Source organism: Chroicocephalus ridibundus, chromosome 5, assembly GCF_963924245.1.
Source record: "Chroicocephalus ridibundus chromosome 5, bChrRid1.1, whole genome shotgun sequence".
In the NCBI taxonomy this organism is placed as follows: domain Eukaryota; kingdom Metazoa; phylum Chordata; class Aves; order Charadriiformes; family Laridae; genus Chroicocephalus; species Chroicocephalus ridibundus.
The window spans coordinates 8,479,050-8,504,661 of record NC_086288.1 but is presented as its reverse complement, the minus strand read 5'-3'; the positions used below and the strand labels follow the sequence as shown (position 1 = coordinate 8,504,661).

Below are 25,612 nucleotides of genomic sequence, written 5' to 3'. Positions count from 1 at the left end.
CCCCACGAAGACCCCCCGCCAAATCAAATATAGCTGGCTCAGGTCTGAAAGGAATATAACCACAGTAGCACTAGACCCAAGCTAATAAGCTCTGCCAGTTCTTGCATGTCCTCAGAACTGGAAGAACAGGATGTATAACGTGCCAAGGAAGTATTTCCTACATAAGTATCTGAACAGCAGATCATGATACAAATAAGACAGTCTTCACAGATTCACAAAACAGTCTGCATTCAACAGTCTGCTTGAAACTTACTGCTTTTACTAAGTCAAGAGGGAGACTAAGGAGAGAGATGAGCCTTTCATCTTTTTTTATTCTCCATAAAATAGAATATATTTTTAAAAAAAAATCTAAACACCATAGGTTGAAGGGAGCAAGGTATTTTCTATAGAAGTAAAAAAAGGCATATTTCTATCAGAGCCCCTTGTGGACAGGTTTTTTTTTTTGTTAATGAATAAAACATTGGAGACTAAAGAGGCAGCACAGAGATAGAATGAACGCATTGATGTTGGAATGCAGGACTCCATATGTAAGGATGTGTTTCGGGTTTTTTGTCTTTCTGTGTGCTTTTGTTAAATTAGAAGTGATACCTCCCCATAAAGATGGTGAGAACATATGAATAACTAAAGGTCTCCACAAGAAATGGCACCACTTACAAGAACAGTTGTTAAGCTCTACATGCCTCAGAAAGCAATACCAACTCACATGTCCTCGTACTAATGGGTCTTTTTCTGCTGGGTCAACTCTTCTCTTTCTGTGTCTGTGACATGCTGCAGCATTTTTTCCCCTGTGTTGTTTTATTTTTTGCTCCAAAAGGGTCTATATGTTAAAGGGTGTCCTAGCAAAGCTTGGACATTACTCTTCAGTAGCCACATCGCACACATCTATACTTTTAAAGTAAGCTAACAAAGATCTGGAATCCTTTACAGTAACCAGATAGGTTTAATAGATTTTAACTCAACAGCTCTTATGGAAATCCACTTCTTTGCTTAGGAGCACTTCAAGATGCCTACCTCTTTCCCTCCCTGTCCCCCACCCCGCTTCATCACATTTTACTTGCTACGTACATTTTTCATCAGCAAAACAAAGCATTACTGAATTTGAGAGTTATACAAGCTTTTTAGACTTCGCTAGTTAAGAAGAAATCCATCGGGTGATAAATACACTTAATCTTTTTTAGCTTTACAAAAAATGTTAAAGTAAACTCAATTGAATATTCTACTTGCAAGAGGAAGCCTCTTGTAGACCATAATATTTGTAGCAGGACTATATAGTTATTGGGAAAAACACTAACAAGCAGCAGTCTATGCAGCTTGTACATAATCCAAAGAAACTAGGATATAAAACCAAAATACAAGTCACTCGAGGCAAAAGTAGAGATAATACTACCTTTGTGTGGATACAGAGTGAACCTCTCCCAGCCTGTCATTCTACTGAAGAGCAGGAGCATTCTTCTCCCAGAGTAAAAATGAGACTTGAAAAGCTCAAAAAATAATTATGTATTATGATCATTCTCACCTTTTTTTTTTTTAACCCTATCAATTAAAACCTTCATGTTTACTGCAGCTTGATTCTAAGCATGCATCACGCCACACAACTTTCTGTGACCACCCAGCTATATGTTTCTACGCATCTACACAGATAAATAAAACCCTAAACGTTGTTTGGGTAGAGCAATTTTAAACTGACCATGTTCTCACAGTGCCTGAATTAACGCTCCCCTGTGACAGGCAAATGAACTGCTTCACACAGAATTTATTGAACAGTATGACAACTACAAATCAAAAGGCAGTTACTACAAAAGCTCTTAAGCATCCAAGTCACTAACCTCTACAGCATTCCTGGGATCAGGGCATACAGCTTCAAGAGAACAGGGCCCATTCCTTTCCAAGGTTTCTCTTCAACACCAAAGCTGTTCTTTCACTAGGTAAAGTAAAAAGGAAAAAGGTTAGAATATAATTGTGACAATAAAATCACAGAGCTTTGCGGCTTTGAAATGGAAGAGCAGTCACTCCTATGACAACTGGACTTTCACTAACCTAAGAAGTCTTTTAAATAGCTCCTGGAAAAAGAGCTGTAGCGAACTAGAAACTGACACACAGCATTAAGCTTAAACAAGCATTATCTTCCCAATTAAATGATACTCACTGAGAACACATGAACTGCTAAGAGTTACTAAAAAGTGCAAGCCCAGTAATTAATGCACTGACAGCCTGTGATCAGCAAGAGTATCCCTCCAAGGAACTAAGCGATTTCTCATCATTACAGCAGGGGAATAAGAATGAAGCTGCGTTGACCCCAACCCAGCTGAACACCTGTGAAGCTGCTGAATGTGCCTAGCTTTTCCTGGCCTCTCCCCTAGTTTTTGTGCCTCTTTTTTCAGAGTTATAAAATGTTTATATAAAAAATTTGCAAGTGGACACACACAAGCCAACAAGAGGCACCGAGTCCGAGCTCACTTCAGCGTGATTCCACAAATCCACCATGATGGGAGTCTCCAGCTAACTCAAGGCAAGTGGCAGAGGCAGCAAAACCAGCAGTATTTACTGTTAGACCCAGCAAACAACTAGGTACCTCGGTGAAATCCTACGCCTTGGTTATTTAGCCATGAGATGGCAGACCATTATTTTACCTCTGATTTCCAGTCAGTCCCATTTCTCGGTAGTAGTTCAGGTGCTCCTACACCACGGTGCACTACACAGTGCACCTAAAGCAACTGGGAAGACTTTATAATACAATTCAGTGTCTGTTGTTTTATTACTTCGTACATTAAGAGGAGCAGGGAAGATGGCGGGGGGGGCGGAATCAACACAGGTCAAAAAAGTAGCACAGTATCAGGTACCTTAGAAAGGCTTTGTGAGAGAGAGCGCACTAATGTGACAAACTTGCTCAGAGAGATGTTGTAGTGCCTAATAACAGTAAAACATTTTGTTACAGCATTGTTGTATGTGCTAAAAACTTAAGTAGCTTGCAGGCAAGTGCAAGAGTTCAGCATCAACAGCTAAAGCAAGAAGTTCTCTTCTAACTCCATCCTCCATGACCATAAAGCCCTCTGCTACTCGTAGGACAAGGAAGGGAAGTCAGTTAACAAAGTTTGCCATCTGGGACTTGGGAGTTTTTAAACTGTGTTTATTTTGTTGTAAGACTCAGAGCACTCGTGTGTTGAGCAAATCCTGCTTTTAGAAAGAATAGTCACATTTTAGTCTAGGAAATTGGTAAAGGCATCTAGGCAACAAACTAGAAAAATACACCAACACCCTTCCAGTACACAGGATGACAGGCTAACGAGTTCAGTTTCCAGAGGCATCCATCTACTCGGGCACTTCATCTGCTCACCCCACTAGCATTCTCAATCGCATTTTCGCTACTTCAGCTCACCTACCTCTCCTACCCACAGGCCACACAGCATCCACTTACAATTATTTTCTCAAGAGATTAGCTCCAGCAAACCACTGCAGTGGTCACCATTAACTAAAATAAACTAGATAAAGTCAGATCAGCAGATACCCTCATGTGCATTGCTGCACCCATGCCCATGTGGTACCTTAGATGCTTTTTGCTGGTGCAGAAGTCCAGGTTCACACCAGGCCTACGTGACATACCACTGGTCCATGCTGCCACGCAGAATCATCAAGCCCAGAGAACCACCCTACAGCATCCTTGGCTTATTCAACACAATATGCCTGTGGAAGGCCTTCATCCGCTGCTTCTCCCTGTGTCGTCTCCTCTCACTTTCACCTCATCATCCTGCAACTGTTTGTGGGGAAAAATAAGGAGTCAGCAGCCACTACCTGTGTGTGCACAGCGTATGAAACAGTAGAAACTGGACTGAAAAACTCAGGAATGCAAGAAGTAGGGTGAGCACTTTTATTTTTACTGCTACAGACAGAAGTAAATATTTAAAGTAGGAGGATAAACAAATGGTCCTTTTGTCATAGGACCAGTTACTGGAACTAGCTTGGCAGTAAGCCTCAACCCAAATAGGGAATTGTAGTTTCTGCTACCTTCAACTGCATTTCACTTTATTAAGAACTTTACTATATCACCAACAACCTCTCAGGTTCAAAATGATAGATTTTTATTTTAAATACAGACAATGGAAGTCTCGGGTATGGGCTCCAAATCAGATCAGACAGCAATTAAGTCAAACTTAATTAACATTTACTACGTTTCCAAAACTCAAATGACCAATCACACTACTAGTACTCAAAACCCACAACCTTACTTGAGCAAAGTAAGGCTTTACCAGTCTTCTTGCATCCCCCAGCCTAGTGAAGGCTCAGAAGCATCTCAAGCAGGAACTGCATCTAATATATGTCCTCCAACTACACTACACTCAGATAAAAACCCCGCTCAAGTTCTGAGAAAGGAGAACCCTTTCCGGTCAGTGCCAAGGGGGCAGCATAGCTTGGTTACCTCCTGCTCAATCAAGTCTCCACTGTAAAGGAGAAATGCCTCTGGGAACTCCACTAGCGTGATAAATGCTGAAAACAACCTCCTTCCTCTTGGTGCTTAAGGAAAGAATGTATGTTTTCCAAACTACCAAGACTCAAATTTACCTCTCCTAGACGATTTCTTAGGGCATTCACCCTCTTTCCATCTGAACTAGGTTCCTGACCCTCCGCATGGACAATGGACCTCCTGGTGGCACGCAGGCATGTAATGGACTCCATAGCTGCACTGCCTACAGGCTTCCTTACCCATCTCTGTCCACTGAAAGGGTGCAAAAAGGAATATAAGTTCACCGAATAGAAGTTCGCCCTGAATCAGACTGCACCTTTCCAGACATGCAGTACCTTGCTCTCTAGGTAACGGGTTTCCAATTTGCAGATCCCACTCTATCCAAAGGCTTGCTGAAACCCATAACAGAAAAGCAGCATAGTGAAGAACCTTTCGTTTCGTGTTAGGTGTCTTCTCACGACCATTTCAAAAGCATATCACGTGTCAACTACCTCATGAAAAAGTAAATGACAAATAACAAATATAACAAAGCGTTGCCGTGTTTCCACTAGCTGTGCGAAACAAATGCCTCCATGATTTCTCATCCACCAGAACACATCTGCACTGAGTGACACACATGTGGCATGTGATCCAGCAGACACCAGCGCAACTGAGAAGCCATGCTGCCGGCTCCCAGCTCTGAGTCACTTAATTTTCATGACCCAACACTGAATTCTGGCAGCAGCCACATCTATTATCTTCCAGAAAACAAGTGTCATTCAGAAAACAAGTTTCAGTCACCAAAAACAGCCCCACCCATGGCTTACGTAAAGCTCCCTGCTGCACTGAAGGCCTTCCTTTGGCTAAAAGAACATGTCGTTTGCAACTGTTTTTTCAAAACATAATATTAGGGTGGCTAGCTTCAACATGAACAATAAAAACATAAGCGACACTTCACAGCAGTTACCATCAAGTTTAACACATATTTTCTCTTTCAGACAAGTCCCAATCTACGTGCATTTCTTGAGGAGTTTATTTCATATAGTTTGTATAATTAAGTAACATTATGAAAAATATTTTTCCATCAGAGGAATAAAAGCTTTTTCTTTTTTTTTTAACTGCATAATACATTGGGTCAGCACTTTATTATAAACACCTTTTTGTTAAGATAAAGGATATAGTCAGCCGAACTTTGACTACTGCTTATCCTAACATACTTCTTCGGAATTGATGCTGGTAAGTTTAAATAATTTTCTAACAATATATATGTATGATTTGAATAATTTCTCTTAGCTGCCATTACTTCTTTGTCCTTGTCATTTAAATAATTTGCTCGCTGTAACATAAAACATTTGCACTCCTGCATCCCAGTAGGTATTCCACCGGGAGTTTTAGTTATGTCTCTATTTTTATTTCGACTTCTAGCCTACTACTTCTAGGCACTGTTTCTGGAGTTTAACAAATCAAATAGAATTTGATTGCTGCTCTCACCAGACATCTCAGAAAAAGTGCCAAATAACAAATCTCAGCAAACACAAACCACTACATTTCTGCAAAGAAGCAAATTGATAAAGTAACATCATAAAATCTGCTCTTTTGTATGTCTCATTCTGAAAAAGAAATACAAATGCTATGCAGATTTCCAACTTAGCTGTATTCCCCTCATTTAAGGTATTTTGCAAGCATTCCTCCGTGCACAAACTATGTTTATCAAGTTTACAAATACCTTACTGGTGCCATCAGAAGATAAAAAAAATGAAACCATAGGGTTTCTTCTGTGCTGCGCACCACAGGTATTTAACAGAAACCTATTCAGGCCTAACCAGCCATTTTCCCACCTGCTTCCATGTTTTGCAAAGTTACAAAACTCACTTACATGTTATGTCAGAGAAGTTGAGGAATACATTACATACAAACAAAACGCACATCAGTGGGAGCTCAACAAGGTATTGATGTTGAAGCCCAAAACAGTTGTTGCTTGGAATTACAGTAATTGAGTGCTAGTACTTACTCCACACCCGATAGAGATAAAATCCTGCTTCTAACTGAAAGAAATCAAAGGGATCATACACATTACGTGACCCAAGTCTATTTTCTGCCTCTTCTAGCAGAGATGTGTGCTTAGCATGCATTCTCTAGATCACTGGTGCACTTTCAGATGCACTACAAGGGACATGAAGACAAAGCACGTCTTTAGCCTGATGAGGGGAGAGGTCAGGACCATATACTGCCAGCACGAGCTGATATCTGCATTCACGCTGTCTACAATGATGAGAAATAAGTTAAGTATCAATATATTTCTGCAGTATATAGAATTTGACAACGGGCCATACGTTGTCTAAGTACCTCCAGCTATTTTAACAGTAGGATCCGGTTGAAAGAGATGTTTCCCCTCTTTCAAAGAAAAGGCCTTAAATGCCCATAGAAGGGCAGGTAGAGCATTTCAAGTTGCTAGCTCACTCTCTTCTTTACTGTTTCTTATTCGCCACTTCTGCTAAACCAAGCTCTAGCACTGTAAACCTGAATGTAGGGACAAGTAAAGCTACCACATCTGTTTTCTTCAATAAAGCTCACAACTCCAGCAATCACCTCCTCCTCCTCCTCACAAGTACTACTGAATTCTTTTGCTTTTTGCTTTTTAAATCCAACTATTGGCATGCTTGTTATACTTCCAAACGAGTGCATCCTTCCAAGAGAAGACTCCATTAACCTCCTCATGCTCAATAAAGATGAAGAAATGCATTAAAGCCCAGGCTTCACCTTCTCACAGATCAACCACAGAGGTCCACAGCATAAAACAGCAAAAACAGCCCACAGAAGTCTGCCGACACTCGTCAGCACAGATTGCTTGAAAAATTTTCACCACCTTTTAATCCATCCATCTTCAACTTAAAAATGAATATGACCACCCATAACTTGGTGTTCTTGCTGTCCCCAACAAGTGGGACACAGCTCAGAAAGCAAGCAACACTAGAAAGATGATACCAACTGGGGGTGGGGAGGAAACACCACCTTAAACAGAACTTTCTGGAGGTGGTGGGGGGAGATCTTATATGCAGTGATCTAAACTACACATATCTCTGCTTTATGACTATTTTAAAAAGTACGATCCAGGGCACAAATTTCTGCACAGATGACGTCCTGTCTCTAAGCTCCAAAAATGCACTTAAGAACAGATAAGCACTGTAACCAGATGAAACCTCTACTTCTCACGCATAATGACAGACACGCTGTTTGAGCAGGCAATCCCAATTATAACTGGGCTAAAACAACGTGAATGCGTTAACTTATATGCCCAACAACTATCTATCTTTAGAGAGGAAGGAAAAAAAAGGAGGAAAAAAAAAGAAAAAAACCAAGGAAGATATGGAAGATAATCACACCGTGAGATAACATGCCAAGTCCCATACCAACCTTCAAAACGTAAGACGCCTCCACACACCAGAGCAAAGGGGAGGACCCTTGCGAAAGGGGTCAGCATGACAGATCATTACAGCTACTTTACTAGACACAACTCTTAAATGTTGCTCCTTTCCACTTAAGTCATCCAAGAACTAAAAGCAATCAAACTACCATCTGTCAAGGGTTCTGTATCTCAGACACCATGCATTCCTACGCTTTTCAGACAACAGTCCCTTCTTACCTGAAAAATTCTAGTCTTTAATGGATTGCATTTCAGCCAGATTCTTCTCAACATAGCAAAGCACTGAGAAGATATATATGCAAAGTGCCAACCAGGTACAATAAAAAGAGACATCACTCTACAGAAACTTCTCGAGCTGCAGCTGCATTCACATCTCCTCCAGAAGCATCCTATACAGAGAGGCAAAATGCCAAAAAAGAATTTCAACAATTTGGCACTGGGTAGAATTTAGAAGCAAGGAGAAGTTTAGCACCAACTCCTCCAGCTTTTTTAAAGTAAGACAATGAAAGTCAAGGAAATAAATCCAGTCTCATTTACTGCAGGCAAGCTCTGCTGAAGAGCCCAAGTCTTGCTTCAGTGTTACTGCAGTCATTTGGACGAGCGAGGAAACCTAATACAACCCCTGATTTCTATGCCACTGGAAAAAATAAGTGTTCCATATATTGTGCGTTTATGTTAAGTCAAGGCCAAAATTAAACTGAAAATGGAACAAGAAAATTGTCGTACACGCTTGATGTTACCTTGCTCTTTAATTACTTCCTAATTAAATTTGCATTCTTTGATAATATCTACTATTATAAGTTGATGCTCCAAATGGAAATAAATGCTAATTCCCCCACCAAATGAACCATCAAAACCATGTACATTTAAATAGATTAGTAAAATTTATTTCAAGTTGTCTTCAGAACATTCTCATCTACTTAATCTTCAATTTACAAAAGTCTTTGCCAAGGATGCATTAATCCACAATCACCCATAAACAGTCTTCTGCTCTTAATAGCAGAATGATGCACTTCTTGTAGAAACAGATTGCAATCTGTCAGCGTTAAACTCAAGATGGTCCCTGCATAGATATGCTGAACTGACTTGCAGGTCACCTGCGACACAACATTTCATTAATTAAATTGCTTGATAAGAAGCATTATCTTTTTACATAGAGGTTTTCAAATTAAGTAATTGGGTCTTAATGTTGCAGCCCTATGACTCCTACCATAGAAATACTGGATGTTCTTTACACCTAAGTACAGAATTATATAGGCTGGAAGGTATCTATGAAGGTCAGGTGGCCTAACCTTTGCTCAGCACAGGGTCAGCTTAGATCAGGCTGCTCAGAGGTCTAGGTGGAAGCATTACCTCCCATTACCTCTTTGAGAAACGAACTCCAGTGTTTGACTACCTCTGCCTTCATGGTGTAAATTTTTATCCTAGTTGTAATTTACCATGTTGCTACTTGTGTGCAGTGCCTCTCATCTTATCCCTGTGCATGTCTAACAGGATAAGGATAGTCAAACTTTCTACAGTGGCCACCTCTTCTAAAATAAAGATTAGTGATCATGTACATACTTTATAAATTGATCAAATACCAAAAGACAGGGCCCTTAATCAGATCAGTCAAATACACATTCAAGTAGTGAGTCTGTATTGTTTATGCAAGCTATTATTTTATTTATGAAAAAATAAAATAAACCTTCATGAACACACATAACATTTTGCTACATCAAATCGGAAACAAAAACTAGAAAAATAGAGAGGGGTTCTCTGTTTATTTCAGGAAGCTAATGCCTTGCTAATCCTTTATCTCTCCATGGGAATGAATAAAACCCTCTGGATACAGAGACAAACCCTGATTATCTAAATCACTGGTATCTAAAATTCTGAAATCCAAAGGTCAGATACCTCCCCAGAGGACAGATGTTCTGGCAACCCTAAGAACAGATAAACTACCTTGATAATATTTGGAGGCTTACAACACAATTTTAAGTACTATGTCCAATTGTCTCAGTGGTGGAGGCATGGTTGGGGTTTTTTTGCCTTTTTTTTTTTTTTTTTTTTACTAAAAGAAGTGTGCAAGTTGTTCCAAATAATAAAATCAAAAGTAAATAAAGATTTTTCCCCTCTTAATTAGTGTCTACATGCTAGCTTGCTCAATATAGCTACGCTCACTGATGTTATATTGCATAATGTAATCAATATATCACTATGCTATCCCAGTCATTAATTCCAAGCTCATATTCATTTTTATTTACTTTAATTAATGACAAAGTTACAATTTCCTAACACGGACTGAAGGCTGACCTATATTAAGAGGTGCCACAGGCTACTGGCAAACCAAAGATGAAGCCAGGCTTTTCAGAGCACTGCATGGTGGGAGGACGAGAGACAACAGGCATAAATTGATACAAGAGAGTTTCAGACTTCATATAAAGAGAAGCATTCTTCCCCCCCAAGGACAGAGAGGCACTGGAAGGGGGGCCCAGAAAAGCTGTGCTGTCTCCAGACTTGGGGGTTTTCAAGATTTCAGGATCAAGCTCAGTGAAACTTGGTCCCATCTCACAGCTGGTCCGTCTGTGAGCAGGAAGTTGGACTACAGGCCTGCCGAGGTTGCTTCCAACCTGAGAGACCACGAGAGGTTCTCTTCCCCACTGTCATGTATACAGTCAGTCAATCCCAGCATCCCATTCTAACATTTAATGTTCAAAGTCAGTTGATTTACTGCTCTACTTTCCCAAATCTCTCAACCGGACAGATTCTTTTAACTCTGATCTACAGTCTTCAGCTTCCTGCCCATTCTTCTACTTTACAACACGGAAGTACCCTTTCCACCAGTGGACATAGTTTCCTTTCTGGGCATCTCCTTGGGGGCCAGAGTAACAGTCAAGAAGTCTGCAGTAAATGAAAAACAGAAGGCAGAGAACAGAAAGCAGACATATTGTAGGACACGTAGGGCAGAGAACAGGCTCTCCCAAGCATACAGACCTCCTGACTAGCAGAGACTTTTGTATTTGACTCGCATCCCGACCTAGAAGATCCAAGCAGGTTCCTCAAGAGCTGTTCCAGCTGCCATGTCCTGCAGTAACCGAGTCCTTTGACAAGTTTTTCTCCAGCATCCCCACTGTGGGGGCAACATTTTGACCTGTGCTAACAATCTCTCCTTAACAAGGATGACAAAAAATCATGGCATGGCAACATTTCAGTGGCCCTACCTGGAGTTAAGTCAAGTCCAGAGTACTGTCCAAAAGCAGCTGCCCTGGTGAGCTGCCTTTGACAACAAAACAGCTATTTGTGTGGTGCTGTATTTCAGGTAGCATCTTCATAAGTGCAAGAGCTGACATTGCATTAAGTTAGCCCTTACCTCTGTGAATCTATGTGCCACAGATAACGGAGAAATTCTGCCACAGATAATGGAGAAGTAGCTGTGCTTCCTGGCCAGCAGCTCTAGTCTACATACATCTCCTCAACAGTGTCCTCACCCAAAAACCTAGAACAAGGCTTCACAACATGCGCAGCACCAAGCCACTTGCTCAGTGTGTGCTGAGTGAAAGCAAAACTAGGGCAGCAGGCAAAGAGGTAGCAGCTCTCCAGGTAACTGGCCGGCCAGGCTGCACATTTCCCACCATTCCTCCTGCTCTGGGCTAAGCATACTGTTTTTAGGCTGCGTGCTGCACAGCTGGTGTCCAGGTATTCCCAAGGATGAGAAGAAACAGATTTGCAGAGGAGGTTTCATTTCTGGGTTGCCAGCCAGCTATTTCTGTTCTACAAGAACTCCTTTCTGGCCAACGACCTTGGACTTGAAGCCTTGAAGTGCATGTATCCCAAGAAATTATTTCCTCTCTGCTAAAATTAATGTTACTGTTCTCAGAAGGTTTCTGCGTCACATCTCTTTTTGCTAGAGAATTTTGCCAACTCAGACACAGTTAAGGCAATAAGCAGTCTGACGACCAAAAGTATAGATCAGTATATATTTAAATGTTTACATATATCCTAAGGATTCTGTTCAATGTTGCAATTGAACAAGTTGAAGGTGATGATATCCATGATTCCTAACAATAAAAGCTTTCTTATTTATCCTATCACACACTACACCAGGAATCTTCAGTTCCTAGAGTCTGTTTCCAAAGCACAAGTACAGCTATAAAATGTTTCTGTAGCTGTTGTGGTGCTAGCCGTCTCATCCCAATTTGCCAGCCTTCATCAGAAGAGTGCTGCAGAATTCTGATTCTCATCTTGCAGAAGAGTCTATTTACTCAGTTCCTTGAACTCCCATCGGTAATCCACAGAGCACTGGAACAGGCTGCCCAGAGAGGTGGTGGAGTCTCTGTCTCTGGAGACATTCAAAACCCACCTGGACTCGTTCCTGTGCAACCTCCTCTAAGGTGATCCTGCTCTGGAAGGGGGGTGGGACTAGATGATCTCCAGAGGTCCCTTCCAACCCTATGATTCTATGGTTCATACTCTGTGAGTTTGCAAGGCTAGGATATACTCGGACAGCCCTCTTCAAGTCCAAGTCATGTTTAACTTAACTGCAGTAACAAGGCATATCAGAAAACGAACATTAAGACAACAGTTTCCATCAATGTCGATTTTACTGCTCAGTCTACCACTTTCTGATGGTAAACGAGATGATGCCTTATTCCAGTAGCTACCTGGAAACAAGGAAATTTACTGAACTACTACCATCATCCTGATAGGAGAGAGATGTTCTGAATATTGTCCACGATTATTCATCATGTTCCTGGGAGAGCTCGTTCTGCAGACTGCCTGCAAAGTCCTCACAGCTTTGGGTTCTGCCTTCTTGGCAGCTGCCAGGGATCTCATTTTGAATCAAACTTTTCCCATCTTGACCAGCTTAATGTAAGTGTTAGAAATAAATTTTTTAAAAATCCCAACAAGCACCAACAGACTAAAAGAATACTGAATAGCCAAATAACTGTTTCAGCCTGCAACGTGAAATCAAAGAGGGTCTAAAGTAAAAGGTCATCTTTTCATTTAGTGACCCCCAAGTTGAACAGAAGACTAGCTCCCGCAGCCATTTGGGGGAGTCTGATCTCCCCGTGCGGCTTATCACTAGCACTTAATATACTAACCTAATTGATTTTTCCTTTTTCTTGAACCAAAGGGAAACTAAGGTACTGGAGATCAAGTCCTAAAAAGAAATAAAAGAAGCGTAAAAATGAAGTCAGTCTACAAAAATTATGACCACGTACTTCTTTCTCCTTTTTCAGAAAGTAGCACTGAGCACTTGAAACATGCTAGTCTGAGTTTCTCAAAATGGCTTTACTTTACAACTGGGAGAGCTCAACAGAACGCTCAGTTCACAGGCTTTAATTTGTTCAGGCATCACAGCTAAATTTTCATTGTGTGCATATTTAAAGTATTTCCACACGGTGCATCTCATCCTGTTAAATTCACATTCAAAACTCAAATCAACTTTCCTCAGTGTCTCCCCAGACAATCTCTTCATTCCTCAGTTCATTCATCGCGTTTTCCTTTCTTCTTAGATGTTAGATCCAACAGAGAGATCCCTGACCAACAAAGATATCGCTCCTGATCATTATTAACTTCAATCAGATTTAGACTAGATAATACCCATTTTTATGCTCCAATTAACAGTGTAACTAGATGAATTGCCCAGCAATCCTAAGAAGTTGAAAGCAGAAGAATGCAGATAACAGATTTAGTTTTCAATGTTTTCTTTCTGTCCAAGCATGCATTCCACAAAGAGAACTCATTCTGCCAAGACTTCAGACATGAAGTCTTTACACAAAAAAAACATGGGTGAATTAAAGCCTTCCCTTCAAAGCGCAAGATCTGTAAAAAGACTCAGTAGGAAGCAAGTTTCAGATCCAGGCCATTTCAAATGGGTAAGTTTTAACACATGCCCAAGAAAAAAAATATTATTAAAGACACTGAATGACTTAAGTCAAGGAAATGTCACTTGCCAACATGAAATAGTGATGTCTCTTCAGTCATCCAGTAACCTCACTATTTGAGTGGTCTGTATGGTCAACCATGAAGAAGTATCTTAGGAGAAAAGTATCAACAGATCATAATTTTAACTCTTTTTCCACAGTTATCCAGTTCTCCCTGTTATCATGGGCACAGAATCATATCTTTATTAGTCAGTATTTCTAATGGATTTGTAATATTGAGTTTGTGTATGTGTGAATTTTAAGTTTCCACCTAGACTTTTGTCATTGGTTGGGGGTGCTTGGTTTGGTTTTAGTTTTTTGCTGATGGAGGGAGATGGGACAACATTTAGGAAGAGGAATATAGCAGCTACTTGATGATACACCTTGACCCTTCCTTCCCCTTAACAGATTCTTACTCAACTTGCTCAGAATATAATTTGAATAACCTCTTCTTCCTCTGCCTGTGAACCACCAACATCATTTTTTACAATTTTGTCCTCTACTATCCGTCTGGAGTATTTTCCAAATGAAAAGGAATCCTACAACTCTTCTATTAACTGCAACCTAAGTTGGTCGCTTTTTTTTTCCCTATTGCAGTTAAAACTACTCAAAAATTCTGCACTAGAAATATCAGAATACATCAGAAAAAACACGATCCTGGCTAAAATTATTTGTGCCGTAACCAAAGTATACCAAAAATAATGCCCCTAATGAAAAAAGAAAACCACCCCAATGCCATAAAATTTTATCATCATTCTACTACATAAGAAATAAGTGAACATGAAGTAAAAAGAAGCTAAAAACTGGTGAGGTATAAAAGTTGACTGTTAACACTATTTAAACTCTTGTTTATTTCTGTTCCAATTTATTTTTTTTTAAAAAGTGTCCTTACAGTTAGTTTGATAAATATCATTAAAGACACTAGCTAACCATAATCTGATGGCTGCAGATTCCTAACAATTCCGTAAAGAACTGTCACATTTGGCTTGCTGCCCACAGCATTATAATAACTGTAATAAACCAAAGTTCATGTGGTGTTACTTTGAAGGAATTGGGCTTTTCACAACACAATCACAAGTCTTTAAGTTCTCTATGATGAAACGAGGAGCACTGCTGAACATTGCAAGGTACCAGAATAATCATGTTTACAAACTGAGATTTATTTAAACAGAGCTCAAGAAAGGTATCGCAGAATCAGGAAATGCCGTACAAGATAAGTCATTAAGCTTATTGATGCCACCACCTTCCTAGCTTATAAGGACTTCACTTTTTTTTTTTTTTTTTTTTTTTTTTAAATAAAAAGCTTAACCAAGATACTAGACCTGCATGCTTTTCAACTTCCAAACACCAGAGATTATTATATTGCAACCCAGGTATGCCAGGAGATCTCAAGCTGGAATTTGTTTGTTTTAAGAGATCAATTTCACCAATAATATTTTGCCTTCTTTGCAATGAAAAGTCACCACCTCGGTTCTCTTCCTTTTGAAGATCTGAAGTGTAAATACCCTTTAAATGAAAAGATCAAGTACCACTCTTGATTAAAATTCTTTGAGGCCTCTCCTTACCAGGTAACACGATTGAGATTTACTCTTACAAGAGTGAAAGTGCAAGGAACGGATTAGTTTTAACTCTCTTTTAAGAGGACTAACATTTCATGGATATGTCCTTAGTAACTAGTTATGTAGAAAATCCAAACAACACTGAACAGGAGAGACATTAGAGATTGATCAAGAAATTCTTCAAGAATACCACTGAACTTGAGCTGCTGTTCATTTCCAGTGTGTTCCTAATACAATTGTAAATTGATTCCAACACTTACCTCCAACTTGTTAGAAGCACATGTAGAATTACAATTTTCCATTGCCTTCAACAGAAAATAAACTCTCCAGTAATCAAATTCAACAGTGCACTGAAGCTCAAAAAGAAAAGGGGAGATTTAGGCAACTGCAACTTGGAAGAGAAACGACCAGACTCAAAAAGGAAAATAAAAATCTTTTCTCCAAAGCAGCAAAGAAACACCTTCCTCTTAAATTCTTCAATTTCTAAGATTTCTGGCTCACCTGATGACTGCTTTGGAAAACAGCAGTATGAAAAAAAAGCCCTTTAATTTACTAATTCATACTAGACCTTGTCAAACACACCACTACAACCAGAGAGTCACACACTAAGTTACGCACGTATTCATTGAAACTGCTAAAAAAGCAGTTAAATCCTTCTTGAAGATCATATCACTTAACACTAGATGAATCAATTGCAAGAACCACATCTAGAAAGGAGAGACGTGGAGGCAAACAATAAACATTCCAGGAACACACCGATTCAAATAATCGCCTCTTTTCCTGCAGCAGACAGGACAGACATAGACTCCTTACAAATCACTACACTGTATGTTTTTAAAGAATCACTATTATTTTGGAATTAAAATAAGTTCTTGGGCAAATTCCTGAACTAACAGGTTTGTATTTCAAAAAGCATCTGACGTACTTCTCAAGTCTAGGTTAAATCATGTGTGTATTGACTTCCATTTCACTGTCCTTCAAATGTTTGTTTTGGTACTCGGAAATACTGTATACACAAATCTGACACAAAGATGTTTTGTGCAGGATCATAACGTGCTCTTTTCCAAACAAAGTGTTTTGAGCTAGGTCTTCTCTGACCTTAAGGAGCTAGCAAGTTACAGACTGATTTCCAAATTTCCTCCATTACTTTCTTTAACAAAAAACAAACAAACAAACAAACAAACCAACACCAAAAAAAAAAACAAAACAAAGCCAAAACATCCATTTCATGGCCAGATATGACAGATCCTAAAAGCCACAGAAATCCAGCTTGGAGAAGTCCTGAGGTCACTAGGAAGAACTCTGGGATAAGGACCACAGAACATCTCAGCTGAGAAAGTCTGAAGAGCGATTTCAAAATTCCCAATGAAGTTACAGGACTTACATAAGCACTACTTTTGGGAACTTGGCATTAGACCAGCGAATCCCCACCGCCATGGTGACAAAGAGCTAGCCATGATATGCAGCTGTTTTGTTTCGTTGGTTTTGGGGTAGTTTTCCAAAAAAAATCTTTGCAATCCTTCCCTCCTCACCATTACTTTCTGGGATTCCCCAGTATCAGGAGCTCTGATAAAGTACAACTGCATTTGCGGGGCTGAGGTATGAACTTTAGCAGAGTCTTCAACAGCAATGGAAATAATCAAATAACTCAGTGACAAACATGGCTATCAAAAATGGATTGAATATGCATAGCCAGGCGAGGCTATGCCTGAGAAACACAACATGGAAGCCAGAACTCAATGTTCCTGCCGTGAGAAATTCAGGGGGTAGAGGTATGAGTAGACAGGATTGAAGCTTGGTTCATTACACATCCAGTCTTCCAGTTGCAAAAGAGAACGTCTTCTGTATGCCTGGTCTCTCTAAAGCAGACTGAGGAATACCGTCACTGAAAGAAAAGAAATTCCAACGAAAATAGCTCAGACCAAAAGGACCACAATTTCTTACAAACGACAGCACTTTAAAAAATCAAGACAACTTGCTATCTCTCCACAGTACAGACACAACGAGCAAGAAAATGCATCTTTTGCATTCCCTATAATTATTTAGCATAAGATTTACAAACTAAAGTACCTTAAACCCTTACCCTCAATTTATTTCTTGGCATAGGACACTAAGCACTAGAGCCTATTTATGACTGATACAGATCACATTTGACACAGAAACACAAGCAGTATATCAAATAGGTATCACAGATCAACTATTATTTCTCCTCTGTTGGGACCTGTATGTGGTATACTCTGTTCATCTGTAAGCAGAGAACAGTGTTGCAGTCTAAAAGTCTATCATCTCTTGTCCCGCCACCCAGTATTGTCCAGGCAGGTTTCTCAATGTTAATCATGGATCAAAACAGCCTGTCTACGGTCACTTAAGCTCACAGGAAGCCATGTAACTTGAAACAGAAACAGCATGACATAAAACTGAACTGAAAATGAAGTGTGAATAGGGTAAGATGTACAGCATTTTTATAATATATCAATTGCCTTTATTACACTGCAGTGAGATCACTTGGCTGTAAAAGCATGAGATTTACAACTACCTCATCTTATACACAGGAGCACTGTATTTTATTTTGTGATCCCTGGGAGGGGTGAAGGGTGGAAAGACAATTAAAATTTCACTCAGGCCCACCTTTTGAAGGAAGAAAAAAACGCCAGCTGTTTACATGCTTCCAATATCATGAGAAAATGAACTAGTAGCTTTTGACCTTAGATTCAAGGGAGGCCATTTGCAATACCATTTCATTTAGATCCAAGCAAATGCCTTTTCTTATATATCCATAAAGCATCAAGCAGTTTTACTTCTTGTGAAAAAATTAATTTCTCTATATATTTCATACTTTGTGTGATTTACCAGGGTGGTTTGATTTTGCAGCATACTGAATTGAAGAATAAACCCAAACAAGCCACTGCCTCACTGGCACTGGAGAGAGAAGGAAACAGCAACACAGGAAAGAAAATAACTTGTTCACAAAAGAAGCTGGGGGGGGGGGGGGGGTGCCAAGAAAAGAAAAAAAAAAAGCAGCAACCAGAACATAAGCAGCTGGCGCTCAGGGACTAGGAAGGACTTTGGCTCCACAATAACAGGATCAGTTGCATAATCGCTGCTGCCTGAGAAGTTATACAATGTCCATCCTTCTCCTCATTAGGAAAACAAATAAGCAACAAAAAAGTCCTTTTAGCTCACAGCAGCTAATAAATGAATTACCACATGTTAAATACTACTAAAGAGAAGGCCCTCTGTAGTTTCAAACATTACTTTTTAGCTTAGTGGAACATAAAACATTAAATTCTATGTTAACCCTTACTAAAACCATCTTATTTCCCTAAAAGCAACATGTCCTACCTAACACCAGTGCCAAGACACAAGAATCTACCACCTGGCTTTTCCAGCCCTGCTCTCAGAAGACATGTTCATATTGGAGAAAGCTGTCTCTTAAGGCTAAATTGCATGAAACGCAACCTTTCCTGTTGCTGCAGAACTTTGTGAATTCTGTGGCTACCTTGACACTTGAACTGGAACCAAACTACTGAAAAATCCGAAACACTAACACAATTCTAATTCTATAACTGGATATTTTGCAGATACTTACAGCAGAACTGGCAAAATATTCAGAAGAGAAATGGAGACAAATCAACCTACGAGGAACAACACATCACTGAAGAACGAGCAGGAAAGAGTTTTTCCTGAGTGGTTACGTATTGTGCAGACCTGTACGCTGTGGCATTGCACAAAGAATGAAAGTGCGGTTTGACTCAAGGATGAAAGACCGCGAAGATACTGCATGCTGATTAAGAGGCAGCTGAATTTTAGCTTGCCAGGACTGAATCCATAAAGATAATTCTAGCCTAATTATAGCCCTCTTGTTAAGGACTTGGACCAAAAGAACAAAAGTTCTATCTCCTCATCTAAAATTTGCATTTCTCTATGATTATCTCTTTTCTGCTCTAAGTCTTGTCCATTTGGTTCTTCTTACCTCTGGGTCAGAAGGTTTATACCTCCCTGCCGTGATTTGGGCTCACAGCCCAATGCTGCTGCATTGCAGAGTCAGCAAAGACATGATGCAGCAATATTCCTGAATTCCTTCAGATGTGGAAGTACATGTCATTGCTGACAAACCCTGAAAGCCATACAGATGAAACTCAGAGGTCCCATGGCACTTCAGAAAAAAGCAAAAAAAACCATGACAACAACGCTGAGATGGATGTCTTAGAAAATAACAACAGAGCATAAAATGGCTATCTAGTGTCCAGAATATTGCAAAATTCACTGATTGTGCAAAGACAGAACAAACTTTCACTCTTCTGCTCACCTCTACAACTCCAAGCGTTACACCCTGTGCTGAGCACAAACCACTTCCAGCACCAATTGCAGGAATCAACAGCTCCCCTTAAAGAGAAGGGGAAATATGAGGATCCATATTGCAGTGGAAGCACAGATCAATCAAAGAAGAGACACCTAACGTATATTCCCCATAAGCCACCACTCCAGCCTGTCAGATGCTGGGTAAGCAGATGGATGAGAACGGAACCATCTCTAGTCAAGGCCAGGCTGGATGGGGCTTTGTGCAGCCTGGTCTAGTGGGAGGTGTCCCTGCCCATGGCAATGGGGTTGGAGCTAGATGATCTTTAAGGTCCCTTCCAAATTCCAACCCAAACCATTCTAGGATTCTATGAGAGAGAGAGGCTCCAACCCGAAAGCATGCACAAATGAACATGCTGGCCACGACACAGATTGATTCTGTATATCCAAGATATTCAGGGACCAGCAATAACAGAAAGACCCACCCTTCTCCGCTTAACTCACCAGTCCTGGACTTGCCTCAGGAAGGTGATACAGATGCTATTCTGCCACACCAGCCTCTTGCCATCACTACACCTGAAGCAGACTGTCTTGACCAGTTACAATTTCTGAAGCCATGGCCAGGTCAGGGCAGCATTTCACTACCAACCACCATAACAGGAGAGTAGCACATTTCAAACTCCACTTTTTTGTTTTTGTTTTGTTTTTGTTGGTTTTTTTTCCTCCATATTAGGTATTGCTGCAGATGGCAATAATCCAATCCTTAAAGCCCCTTATTGTGAATATGCTACAATGCAGCATAGCTTTATCTATAACATCTCAGCTCTGAATTAAATATGCCACTTAGCTTTCCTAATGCTTCTGCAACAACTCAGAATTTTGATTAATGACCTGCTCTGCACCAAGTGCCCCTTACACCAATTTAATCAGCAGTCCCCTCACTCCCCTCCTGGCTCTCCGGCAAATGCTGTGAACAATTTCAGGACATGTGAACATTCAGGACTCAGGGGACCCATTTTACCTGTTCAAAGAGTAAAGCAACTCCAGCCCACTCTTAAAACACTACTGTACACTAATCTGAGTTCAACTGGAACAGCTACTGTGTTTGATGAGTGTGATGCCCTACCCTGTGGAGAATACAAGAAGATCTGACAACACCACCCCCACCCTAGCCCCCATTCTTTTTTGCTTTGGTGCTAAGAAAGGAGGAGAAAAAACACAAGCATAGAGTGCTCCAGGACTCCAACATGCAAAATCTGGCACTGTTAATAAATTTACTTATGAGATAGCTATCTAAATGCTGAGAACTAAGCAAGCCAGAAAGCTCACATGCTAAGCTCACAATGTTACCAACTGTGCTACCCACTTTCTAATGCACAGGAAAATGGTTTACATAAAAAGATGTGTCTTATTAGTAAACTCACACATCTAAAAGATAATCAACTTAAACGACTCACTTTTTAGTTGTCTAGGATCGCTCTACAGTTGATAATTTCCAATTAAACAGCTCTTTGGAAGTATGTCTTCAAACCAGCATCTAAGGTAATGGGAATCAAGCACCTGTAAAAGACAATTATTTCCTCCCAGGGCTATAAGGGCACCTACACAACTGTCTTGATTTTGGACAGCTGGGTCCAACACACTTAGGAGAAGTGAACTCCACCCTCCGCGTGTCTCAGTTGATGAGCAGTTTCTTTTAATTTAATCACTCACTATCGGGTATCAAATACTTCAAGTCTGTGATGACCTTTTTTTTTTTCCCCCCAATGAAGAATGGAGAGACAACTAACTTAGACTCACGGCAAAACCCCTCCTAAGCCACTAGGCTTTTTACATCCAGGAAATTTGCCTTTAGCTTTTGCAAATATAATTGAGACTCATTCTGGGTCCCAACAAAATTTCCCAATTAAATTAAAAATATTTATTTCTTCAAAGGGGGGAAAGAGAAAGGAAGAAACTAGAAGGAAAGAGAAAAGGAAAAAAAAAAAGGAGCAATAATAGGCAAAGTAATTAGTAGTGACATGTTAAAATTACAAAATTGAGCGGGCGAGTTCTGGATGCAGGAGAAAAAAAAGCAGATGCTTCCAGCAGACATGAAGGAGGTGCAGAGTGGAAGACAGACCACAGTTTTGTGGACACACAAGTCCTGAAAACCAATTTACTTAAACCACTAGAAGCTCAAACACACATGTTCAAATCTGATTATTCCTGCTTTATAACCCTAAAGCTTAAGTTTGGGGAAGAGGTCAAAAAAAAATTAAAGCAGCAATAACATAAAACAGTGAAAATAATGGTCATTTGATTTTCCCTTTAAACCATTAAAAGGCTTTTGCCTGCTTTGTCAGTAGCCTACTCTAGGAAATCCCAAAGCTTACTATGTTTTGACCTAAAAAGAACACAAACACGAACATAACATACCATTTCCTAAACTTGTCAAGTCTCAACAACTACTCCCCTGCCCAGCAAAAGAAACAAACATAAAACTTTCATCCTTACATCATCCCAGTCAAGATGATTTAAGAAACTAATGCAAAGAAACAAAATTAGGATTTATGTATCTTGTACAAAACTCAAGTTCTTCAACTCACTGATCACCAATCCTATGGACAAAAGGGAGTCAATCCAGATTCTACAAATCAGAAACAAATATGCTGATTGCAAATTACCTGTGCATGTATACACTGAAAGAAAGAGCAAAAGATTTAAGTCCAAAAAAAGCAGTAATATTCAGAATGTCAGTGCTATCCTGAATTTAGATGAACTGAAATTATCAGCAGCAATTAAGGGGGAAAAAAAAAAAATCTATTTAGTCTTCAGTGTATTCTCCCTTTGATTTTTACTGATAATTAAAAAGATCTCCATATTTAAAAAAAAAAAAAAAGGCAGGGATGGGGGAGAGTTTTGAGAAGGGTCTGAGTGTATCAGCTCATGCTGCTATCTCTGGTTTCTCCCTTGCTTTGAACCATTTCCAGGAGGACACTGGAGGAATTATCTGTAGCAATCTTTTTCCAAGCAATATTTTGGCATAAATCCAAAGCATTTGTTTTAAAACTGAAGCCCGGCAGACTGTATCAGCAATGTACCTGTAGAAGGTCCACAACACAGTTTCGAAAGAAGAATTTTCTTTCAAAGGCAGATCAGGAAGGACATACAATTGAGATTATGACACACACAAAAAAGATACCCCCAAAACCAGCAGAATGGATAAATGAATGCTCTGGCAAACCAGCGCGCGCGCGCACACACACACACAGTCACCTTTGCTTGCTCTCATAAGCAGAGCTTTTTGCAAGAGCAGAATATCAAAACAAGCCAAAAAAGGAAAGCAAAATAATGCATTTGTTTCATTTAAAGCACTCCCAGGAGCAACAGCAGCACACGTGCCAGACTTACAGGAACAGACACTGCAAGAGAAACACTGTGAAACAGAGATGGGTCACTAACTTGCATTCTCTTACTTGTGGCAAGCTGACACATTCCTTCCCTCTGCCTGCCCAGACTTGTCAGCGTACCACTTGGAAGCAGCTGAAAAACTTATAACGATGTTGATAATGTAGAGCACACATTCAGATAGCACCTCCTCCTCTATCAACCAGTGGTGACACCCAAAGGAAAAACAATTACCATCCAGCAGGAGGTGCCCAAAAGGGACTGGCAGTAAGGGGGCAGGGCATCACTAACCAGTGAGATGAAAGAAGGAAGGAAATGAAGAGTAGGAATAACAACTCAGGGTGCATTAAGAACAAACAGCTTCAGAGGTGGAAAAAAAATATTCCCTCCCGAAATCCCCAAACTTTTTTCTTCAATTAAAGAGCAAGGGCAAAAACTACGTCTACGTCCAAGTGGGACTAACTACTGCTATTTCCTAAACTGAAAGAGGATGGGGGGGGGAGGGGAGAGTGTTGCATGATGAGCGCAACGCAATTTTCTTACGCTTGCAAATCCACCAGGAGAGTTTCTCTAGAAAGCTCAGAAGAAAAATAGCTTTCCAAGAACTACTGTGGTACCAATGGCACTGCTTTGTCTCCACGTCCATCTCCCTGCCCTGTTGACAAGACAACCAGCAGAGTGGAAACCAAAAAGAAACAAACTGGTTTAGTCCTGGGAGGACCTCATATTCTGAAACCATCTGACATGCTTAAACTACTGGTGGGGGGACAACACACACAACACCACACACACCACCGCCACAAAACACACCACCACAAAAAACCCCATCCAAACAAAAAAAAAATCACCACAAAACAAACAAAAAATCCCCAAAACTAATCCCCTTCAAGCCCCCACCTATTGTGTAGAGTAATAAAATTTCTACATTTTTGAGACTGGATTGTAAGTGACTACAATCATTTTGTTTAGACAAGCTATTTTAGTTCAGATTTTCCAGACGTCTTTCCCAAAGACATTTATATTTGCTATCTCACCCACATTATTAAATAGATCATTTTGAGATAAACATGGTCTCCTCACATGAATATACTCATTCACTACCAAAGCTGGCACATGCTGCTCAGCATCATTAAACTGATACCTTCGGCTCAGCAACTTTGCTTTAATCACATTAAAGATACACCAGCTAATACAACCAATATATTAACAGAAGCCAATAATTCATGCATCTGAATGAACACACAGGGGCTAACTGCTGACTGACACCATTATATGGACCTCTTTGTAGACAAGGCACCTTCTAACATTATCCGTTTTAGTACAGTCAAATGCACAGTTACATACTAGGAACCAGAGTAGGAAGAAGGGACTCGAGTACATAAAGCACAGATTGCAAAAGGATAACCAAAAAGCCCACGGCAACATGAGTTACACGACCCTTGGATGCAGTGGGAGGCACCCCCGGGTTACGGGAGACGGGTGAGGAAGGAAGGGAGGGTTTCAACGCAGGCAAGAAATACTACTCTATATACCAGAATGCAGACAGACTACCCTGAGACATCTAAAGGTGATTCTTCTTAAAGGATCTTAAGCTCTAGAGGACAACTAGAATACAAATAATGACTACCAATCACTTAAATGTATTTTATTTACCACTGAAAGCTAAATTTATTACTGAAGGTCAAGAGAAAGATAAAAAGAGACTGGGTCATCTTCTCTGTATGCAGATCGTATTTACCTAGCACAGGGATCTCTGACCTAGCGGCTAATGGTATTACAACTACCAGATTCTTCAAAAGACAGTTGTTTTTAATGAAGAGAGGACACCACAAAAGATGTCAGGCACTGTAATTACGCTCCTCCAGTACACATACTTTTCAGATCTTGCTCTGAAACATCCAAGTTCTCAGTCCCTTTGTCTTTGCCTCCTTTTCCTTGCCTTTTTATTGAAAAAATATTTAATTTAGACTAGGTTAGCTATTCGTCAAGATGAATCAACAAGACCTTGCACAACAAATAGCAGAAAATAAGAACAACCTACTAAGGGGTATAAATTTTGAGAGAGTATTGTATTTTTAGTACAAGCCTCCAGCTCACAATGAAGTTTTGCCATCTTCTTCTTCCCAGCCCTGTTCAAAATACTCTGTTAGGTCTTAGGAATCCCATCTCAGGAACACTTATTACAAATGATATAAAGAAGAGTGAGAAGCTTACTTACTAACATCAAAATACTTAAGCATAGCAATGAAAAAGAAAGGGAGGGTTAGAACACCACTTTCTTTCTGTAAGATAGAAACAAGGAACGGCATTAACACAATACGCATAAATACATATGGATGTGTCCTGCCATTTATTGTCAGTTCATAAATAAGAGGGGAAGACACTGAAAATGGGAAACAGAAAGCTGCAATGATAAATTAGAAGAAACTCATGTAATGAAACTCACTACAACTCCTACAAAGTCTGCTATAATTAAGGAAAAGCATTATTCCTCTACTGGACACAATGAACACTGCCGTATTTCCAACGAACAGTGTTTTAAAAACACAACCATAAACCCCAATGGGCTGAGGAGACCAGTCACTTAAGCAGC

The 25,612-nt window shown here is 40.0% G+C and overlaps 1 protein-coding gene across 1 annotated transcript in view; it reads right to left on the bottom strand.

Annotated features, from left to right (window-relative positions):
• The window catches only part of WDFY3 (WD repeat and FYVE domain containing 3), a 178,282-nt gene that overhangs the window by 140,386 nt on the left and 12,284 nt on the right, over window positions 1-25,612 (bottom strand). Inside the window, exon 2 of the mRNA XM_063337332.1 lies at window positions 1,827-1,921. The gene's annotated coding sequence lies outside the window, so the exon portion shown is untranslated. The remainder of the gene's footprint in view (window positions 1-1,826; window positions 1,922-25,612) is intronic.